We start from the raw sequence: 9,977 nt of genomic DNA, 5'->3' as shown, positions 1-9,977 counted from the left end.
ATTATTTATTTTTAAAAGGCCGGGGAAGGAAAACCCCGTTAAAAACCCATAACTTCTTCATCTGATGTCCGTTTTCGCCAGACTTTTTACCGTTGAAATACTATTTTCGAGACCCTCGATTCTTATTTAGGTTGTTTCGGCCAAAAGTCACTCGATCTCTGTTTCGAGTTTTTAGCTGTCTACCGCTATACCGAAACTTCGAAAAATTATAACTTCCTCACACGAGATCAGATTTGGGCGTTCTTTTTATGTATGTTCACATTTTAGTGATAATTATGACTTTTATTTAGATACCTATGGCTAATAAGTATTTTATTGAAATGTCTCATTTTACGTTTAACCGTATTGACGGTTTTTATTGTGAATCTTTGGTTGGTCATAACGTTTTCGTTAGTACTCGGTTTTCAGTGTTTTTTATATTTCTGAAAATCTTGACAAGATAACTATTATTTTAGGCAACCCAATAGAGACTTTTGAACATTTTATTTTCAATGCTAATTTCATTATATCAAAAGAGATTACAAATTTTTGATTTTTTAGATCATTACATTGATTCGAAATATTGGGTTGTCACATTACTGTTCACAGTTTCACAGGTCGGAATTGGTTTTAATCTGTATAAATAATTACATATTGGTCTGATGTTTTGCACTTTTATGCACTTTAGATTCATGAAATGAAATTTTTAGCAAAAATTGCACAATTGGTCGCTAAGGATGTTATCCTCAAACCTCCTCCGTTAAATGTTCTAAAATAATAAATTTAGCATTATCTTTGTCTCTTTCTCATTTTTGTTTTTATTTTAAGTTTTAATATTTGTTATAATTAATAGGTATTCACTTTTTTTATTAATTATTTTGTGTGCATATCTCCCTAGCTAATAAAAGAATAGTTTTATTCTCTTTTTGAGATGTATCATCTTATTAAGCCTCCTAATTAATGTATATTTTATTCTCTTTTTATCATGTGTCATCATATTATATCTTCTAATTAATACATGATATTTGTAAACCTATTGATTCTCCATTTCAAATTTCAAATTTTAAATTTTTCACTCTAATTATATTAAATTAATAATATTAGAATAAAAAATAAAATAAACTTAATACAAATTATAAAGTGATATAATTCCACATATTTATTTAAATAAATGATTAAAATTTATATAACTAAAAAAATCTCTTAATTAACAATTTATTTAAAATAATTGATTAATAATTTTTAGTTTTTATTTTAAAAGTTTAATTAATTATATAAATTTGGTTCCCACAGGTTATAAACTAGTATCTCGAATATATAAGTAATTTTACATGCCAATATTTTATATTAGTTTATTTAATTGAAAATATAGAATTAATAAATGTGATGCAACACAGAAACATCCCCACTACTACTTGCTTATATAACTGAAGTAAATCCTCCTTAATAAATCCTCCGTATTAATGAAGGGTTTTTTTTTTCACATATCAATCTTTCGTTAGTTTTGATACTTGTTATTTTCTGGTATTTTTGAAATAAATATCATCCAGTTGTCAATTTGTTATTTGTTTCAATTTTTAAAATTAAAGTGATATACTTGTATATGTAAAGTATTAAATATCATATATATGATATTAAATTGCAATAAATATATTTTTTTTTATTTTAAAGTTCTACATAAAAAATATTTTTTGTTTATATTTTAATTTAATGTTTAATTTTTTTAAATCAACTCGTGTAATATACGGGTCTCGACTCCTAGTAGTTAATAACCCTACGGTCGCACAAAGCTCTAAAAAAACAGAAAATGAATTTTAACCAAATTATCTATTTTATACATCAATTACTCAAAATTAACCATAGAAATCAATTAGCTTATTTGGATGAAGCGCGTGTCCCCTTTGTGTAACATCCGAGTTTGGATATTACTATTAATATTACAAGTTACATTTTCAGCCCATTATTTATACTCCATGCTTTACAATCTACACAGCCTTCAAATTAGTTTCTATAAATATATTTAGCCCCTTAAACCTCTCGATTCATAAATATATAGGATTTGAATGGATTGATACTCCCTACTTACACTTTAGCTTCTTATTTATGCTCCAATGCTTTATAATCTATCTTATTTTTTTCACTAAATTATATATTTAGCCCATCAAGTTTTATAAATTTGCATGCTCTCCTGTTTATTAATTTAATTTACTTTTTAGTTTTTCCTCTTGACAGTTCACCGCCTTAAATTTATTTTGCTTATATAGGAAAAAATTATAAGTAGGAGCCCAACTTTATCCTTCGCAGAAACGTTGAAAATCAACGAATTGACAATGCTTGTAAGTCAAACCTTTATGTTTGTAACTTTATTAAATTATAGTAGTTTTCTTTTCCTTTTCCTTATATCCAGGCCATAATTTTTTTTTTTTCAACATTTCAATATCTTGTAACTTCTTAAGTCTTGTCACAATAAACACATTAAAACAAATAATGTCCAAGTAATTCATCCTAGTTGATATTGTCAAATTTCTTTTTGTATTTTTTTACAATATATAAGGACCTTGTATTGATATTTTTCCAAAGGACAAAATGTTGAGTCATATAAATCATATCCATTGTAATGTTACAGTTATTGCACAAACATGAGTTGCACTAATGTTCAACGTGAAAAAGAAGCCAAATGTAGTATTATTTTTGTCTTCATTTGGTGCATCTTATTAAAAGAAAAATGAGTTCGTTTACAACAATTTTATATATATATATATATATATATATATATATATATATATATATATATATATATATATATTATTGTTAAATTTATATAAGTTAGAAGAAATTGTTAGTTGAAAAACATTAGCATTTACTTTCATAAATTGACAAATACAACTTCTTTCTTTGTTTCTTTGTTTATTTATTTATTTTATTGAATTCTTAATCATAGTAATGGCTAAATGTTTGTTCATGTTATTAAGTTTTAATTTTTCTAATTTATTTAACTAATTGTTTATTAGACGAACAATTACTTAAATTCTATAACTGCGCAATATATAATATTTTGCATGATTCATCTCAATTGCATAAATTAATGTAAAAATAAAAAAAAATGTTTAATAAATCGATAAAAACATCGAAAAAATGATACAAATTTTAAAAATAAAAAACCATTATCGAATTGATAATCGATCCTTTAACTGGTGTCACTTGATTAGATTACCAGTTCTGGATTACAATATTGTATATTCTGCTTATTGAACTAAAAAATATACTTGTTGCATAATAACTACTGACATAGCTCATGCTTTGCATGGGTCGGTAGGGTTTTTTTATTGGATTCTAACATCAGCATGTCGTTATATGGGAACATGGATTGCATTCGATAGTAAACATTCATAAGGCTTTTATGGACACAAAAGATGTGAAATACATGAAATTCAAAACAAAGTCAGAACTATGTTTATCTCCTTATGCATTGTCGTCAATAATTTGGTGCTTTACAATCTACACAACCTTCTAATTCCTTTGGTAAATTAGTTTCTATAAATATATTTAGCCCCTTAAGCCTCTAGATTCAAGAATATATATGATTTGAATGGATTGATACTATCCCTAGATACACTTTTAGCTTCTTATTTATGCGCCATGCTTTATAATCTATCTTTTTTTTTTCACTAAATTATATATTTAGCCAATCAACTTTTACAAATTTGCATGCTCTCCTTTTTATTAATTTAATTTACTTTTCAGTTTTCCCTCTTGACAGTTCACCCCTTTAAATTTATTTTGCTTATATACAAAGAAAATTATAAATAGGAGCCCAAATTTATCCTTCGCAGAAACCTTCAAAATCAACGGATTGACAATGCTTGGTAAGTGGTAACCCTTTATGTTTGTAACTTTATTAAATTATATTAGTTTTCTTTTACTTATATCCGGTCCATAATTTCTATTTTTTTCCCTAACATTTCAATATCTTCTAACTTCTTAAGTCTTGTCACAATAAACACATCAAAACAAATAATGTCCAAGTAATTCATCCTAGTTGATACTGTCAAATTTCTTTTTGTATTTTTTTACAATATATAATGACCTTGTATTGAGATTTTTCCGAAGGATAAAATGTTGAGTCATACGACTCATATCCATTGTTATGTTACGCTTATTGCACAAACATCACTTGCACTAATGTTCAACGTAAAAAAGAAGTGAAAAAGAAGTGTAGTATTATTTTTGTCTTCATTTGGTGCATCTTATTAAAAGAAAAATGAGTTCGTTTATAACAGTTATATATTTGATATTACGGTTAAATTTATATAAGTTAGAAGAAATTGTTACTGGCAAAAAATTTGCATTTACTTTCATAAATTGACAAGTACAACTTCTTTCTTTGTTTCTTTGTTTACTGTTTATTTATTTAATTATTTTAATGAATTCTTGATAAAAAGTAATGGCAAAATGTTTGTTAATGTTATTAAGTTTTATTTTTTCTAATTTATTTAACTAAATTGTTTATTAGACGAACAATTACTTTAATTCTATAACTGTCGTAATATATAATATTTTATTTATTACCTGATATGTAATTGTATGATTCAATTCAATTGCATAAATTAATGTCAAAATTAAAAAAAAATGTTTAATAAATCGATAAAAGCATTCAAAAAATGATCCTTTAACTAGTGTAATTTGATTAGATAACGGGTTCTGGATTACACTATTGTATATTTTCCTTATTGAACCAAAAAATATATACTTGTTGCATAATAACTAGTGATGTGGCCTATGCTTTGCATAGATCGGTAGGGTTTTTTTTATTGGATTGTAACATCAGCGTGTCGTTATATGGGAACATGGATTGCATTCGATAGTAAACATTCATAAGGTTTTTATGGACACAAAAGATGTGAAATACATGGAAAACATTCAAAACAAAGTTAGAACTATGTTTATCTCCTTATGCATTGTCCTGAAGAATTTGGTGCTTTACAATCTACACAACCTTCTAATTCCTTTGGTAAATTAGTTTCTATAAATATATTTAGCCCCGTAAGCCTCTAGATTCAAGAATATATATGATTTGAATGGATTGATACTCCCTACTTACACTTTTAGCTTCTTATTTATGCTCCATGCTTTATAATCTATCTTTTTTTTTTCACTAAATTTTACATTTTGCCCATCTACTTTTATAAATTTGCATGCTCTCCTTTTTATTAATTTAATTTAGTTTTTAGTTTTTCCTCTTCACAGTTCACCCCCTTAAATTTATTTTGCTTATATACAAAAAAATTATAAGTAGGGGCTCAACTTTATCCTTCGCAGAAACCTTGAAAATCAACGGATTGATAATGTTTGTAAGTCGTAACCCTTTATGTTTGTAACTTTATTAAATTATAGTAGTTTTCTTTTCCTTATATCCAGGCCATAATTTCTATTTTTTTTTCCAACATTTCAATATCTTCTAACTTCTTAAATTTTGTCACAATAAACACATCAAAACAAATAATGTCCAAGTAATTCATCCTAGTTGATATTGTCAATTTTTTTTTTGTATTGTTTTACAATATATAATAACCTTGTATTGATATTTTTCCAAAGGACAAAATGTTGAGTCATATGGCTCATATCCATTGTAATGTTACGCTTACTGCACAAACATCACCTGCACTAATGTTAAAGGTGAAAAAGAAGCCAAATGTAGTATTATTTTTGTCTTCATTTGGTGCATCTTATTAAAAGAAAAATGAGTTCGTTTACAATATATATATATATATATATATATATATATATATATATATATATATATATATATATATATATATATATATATATATATATATATATATATATATATATAGGGAAAACTGAATATACCCTTAAGGGTATATAATCTTAGGTACCCAAACTCATCATACTACATCGTTTTGTATCATATATAGATATTGTAATTGTCTAATGTTCTTATAATTCAACTTTTAAATTGAATTATTTCAAAGATTTTTATAAATTCCATATTTATCTTTCTCTTACATAATTGTTATTTTCAACAATAATATATATAGCCTAGTAAGTGTTCAACAAAAAGATGTGATGTAAGATGAAGATAATAGTGAAAATTTAAAAATATTGAATATAAATCAAGTTAAGGATTGAAGTTTAACAATATTATAATGAATATATTAAACAAAACGACGTATTATTATGAGTTTGGGTACGTAAGCTTATATACCCTTAAGGGTATATTCACTTTTCCCATATATATATATATATATATATATATATATATATATATATATATATATATATATATATATATATATATATATATATATATATATTATTGTTAAATTTATATATGTTTGAAGAAATTGTTAGTTGCAAAACAATAGCATTTACTTTCATAAATTGACAAGTACAACTTCTTTCTTTGTTTCTTTGATTATTTATTTATTTATTTATTTATTTATTTTAATGACTTCTTGATAATAGTAATGGCTAAATGTTTGTTCATGTTATTAAGTTTTATTTTTTCTAATTTATTTAACTAAATTGTTTAGTAGACGAACAATTTCTTTAATTCTATAACTACACAATATATAATATTTTATTTATTACATGATATGTAGTTGCATGATTCATTTCAATTACATAAATTAATGTCAAAATAAAAAAATGTTTAATAAATCGACAAAAACATCGAAAAAATGATACAAATTTTGAAAATAAAAAACCATTATCGCATTGATAATCGATCATTTAACTGGTGTCACTTGATTAGATAACGGGTTCTGGATTACAATATTGTATATTTTGCTTATTGAACTAAAAAATATACTTGTTGCATAATAACTAGTGATGTGGCCCATGCTTCGCATGGGTCGGTAGGGTTTTTTTTGGATTGTAACATCAGCGCGTCGTTTATGGGAACATGGATTGCATTTGATAGTAAACATTCATAAGGCTTTTACGTACACAACAAATGTGAAATACATGAAAAACATTCAAAACAAAGTCAGAACTAAGTTTATCTCCTTATGCGTTGTCTTGAATAATTTGGTGCGTCTCTAGAGACACGGAGGTCAGCACTTCGGGATGTAAACGAGATTCGGCATGCGAGGCTGTTTGTTGTTTTTTCTTTAATCTGTAGTTTTTCGTCATTGATGATAAAAAATTACCAAATGAGTTCCAACCTTAATACCTGGAGGATGATAAAAAAACAACAAAAATTTTAGCAAGACCAAATCTCCACAATTCGTTTAGGGCTGCATCTAAATTCCAGAAACAACTGCAATACAAACCCAAAATCGAATTTAGTCAACAAACAATGATAAAACATAGAAATTCTTGTCACAAACATCACTATCAATTCATAGGAAAAAAACAAACGGAAAATGAAATCTCAAAAATCCTCTGAAATTATAATGTTAAAATAGGATTAAATGAAAGTATATGTAAGTATATTACTATTTCTTTCATTTAACTCTAGACAAAATCTAAACCATAACCAACCTATCGATGAGCATTGCGTATCATGCGGTTGAATGTGGTGGCCCAACCCCACACAGCAGCACCCTGCTTGTGGATTGTGGCTAAGCAGGTTCCCAATGCTCTGCACAAAATTTTAATTCTAAAGCTACAGAAAACTAAGATATTCAATTGTAATCTCAAGAATCGATATGATTTTTTCGAAAAAAAAAAAAACAATAAAACAGCATTTTGAAAATAGCACATATAGGTCGAATTTATTTATGTTTTTAATGCAAAACACATAAATTTCAACTGCTTATCAAGAATTGTTGAAAATTCATGACACATCATAGTTAAAAAAAAAAAATACACAAAGTAAACACCGGTTATTTCTCTCTTTCTCCTAATATTACAACATTTAGGGTGCGTTTAGTTGCGGAAAAATGAGCCGTTTTCCGGAAAAATTTTCCAAGAAAAATAAGAATTTTGAAAACGCGTTTAGTTCGTCTATTTTTTTAAATTTTTCACGGAAAATGAAAATTTTCCGTTTTCTAAAATTACAAAGAAGTTGGAAAATTTTGGAAAACTGATAATCATTGTTTTCCACATTTTTCTAATTCCAAAATTTTTCTATAAACACACACCCACTCCACCCCCATCCACCTCTACCTACCCCCCCCCCCCACACACACACACACATACATACATACCCACCCGCACACACACACATACATACCCACTCACACACAGACATAGATACCCACACACACACACACACCCACAAACACACACACATACATACATACCCCCCCCCCCCCCACACACACACACACCCACCCACCCACCCACACACCCACCCGCACACACACACACACACCAACCCACACACATACACATACATACCCACCCCCCCACACACACATACATACCCACCGCCCCCACACACACACCCACCCGCACACACACACACCCACAAACACACACGCACATACACATACATACCCATCCACATAGACACACACCCACAAACACACACACACACACACACCCACAAACACACACACATACATACATACCCCCCCCCCCCCCCACACACACACACACACCCACCCACCCACCCACCCACACACCCACCCGCACACACACACACACACACACACACCAACCCACACACATACACATACATACCCACCCCCACACACACACACATACATACCCACCGCCCCCACACACACACCCACCCGCACACACACACACACCCACAAACACACACGCACATACACATACATACCCATCCACATAGACACACACCCACAAACACACACACACACACACACCCACAAACCCAGACACATACATACCTACACCCACCCGCACACACACACACACACCAACCCACAAACACACACACATACATACCCACCCATACACACACACACACACACACCAACCCACACATACACACATACATACCCACCCACCCACAAACACACACACACATACATACATACCCCCACAAATACACAAACACACACTCGCACCCCCAACCACCCAACACCATCACGACAATCACCGACCTACCATCACCACTAACCAGTCAGTAGCACCACCACCACCGTTGCCGCCTGTCATCACCACCACTGACACAATTGTCGACGCCACACCATCGCTTGTCATCACCACCACCACCACCGACCCACTACCGTCACCATCACCGCCCCCACCCACACCTTACCACCGCTACCGTTTTTTAAAAATGAAAACCGATAAAAAAATACACATCTAAACACGTTTTCTAATTTTCTAAAACTGAAAATGAAAAATGAATAAGTTTAACTAAACGCATTTTCTAAATTTTTCAACGAAAAATAAAAACGGAAAACGAAAATCGAAAAAGGAAAACAAAAAACGGAAAATGAAAAGTGTTTTTCCGTAACTAAACGCAACCTTACTCTTTGTTTTACGCTTAAAAATTGTTGAACCAAGTAATCCGAACAAATGATTAATGTAACAATATGCAAGAAGATCTGCAACTATTTTTCAAAGAGGTGTTGCAATATGTAATTGTGTTTTTATATATGATAATGAAGCATTGTTTGTTGAATTACCGAATCCTGATGATGTTGCAGCAAAGAGATGAGATCCTTGAAACTGTCATTCCTAATTTTATCTGGACATTTCATACCCTTCTCTATTATTGTTCTCTGATTATAGTTCTCTGATTATAAAATGGACATCAATTATCACCACTTGTTTGAAACTGTCATTCCTAATTTTATCTGGACATTTCATACCCTTCTCTATTATTGTTCTCTGATTATAGTTCTCTGATTATAAAATGGACATCAATTATCACCACTTGTTCCTTGTTATCCACCATGAAATTATCCACCATGAAATCAATATATCCACGGAAACAATTATATGTGGGTGGCAAGCAGGAATAACAAAAAAAGATTTAAATATTATTGTGGTTCATGGGATTCTATTTCTATCGTAGGGGCATTTATGTAAACGTTTGTTTGGATATTGAT

General features: G+C 29.4%; 1 long non-coding RNA gene across 1 annotated transcript; it reads right to left on the bottom strand.

Moving 5' to 3' along the window:
• Positions 1 to 6,893: 6,893 nt before the first annotated feature.
• Positions 6,894 to 9,763, bottom strand: LOC145011508 (uncharacterized). The gene is made up of 3 exons (XR_013664135.1): positions 9,552 to 9,763; positions 7,486 to 7,585; positions 6,894 to 7,261 (listed from the first exon to the last, which is right to left on the bottom strand). It is a non-coding gene; the product is annotated as an uncharacterized LOC145011508 (long non-coding RNA).
• Positions 9,764 to 9,977: the final 214 nt, after the last annotated feature.

This window comes from Lactuca saligna, chromosome 8, assembly GCF_052625555.1.
Source record: "Lactuca saligna cultivar CGN05327 chromosome 8, ASM5262555v1, whole genome shotgun sequence".
In the NCBI taxonomy this organism is placed as follows: Eukaryota; Viridiplantae; Streptophyta; class Magnoliopsida; order Asterales; family Asteraceae; genus Lactuca; species Lactuca saligna.
Note: the sequence above shows the minus strand (reverse complement) of the source record. Positions and strands in the feature narration are given on the sequence as shown.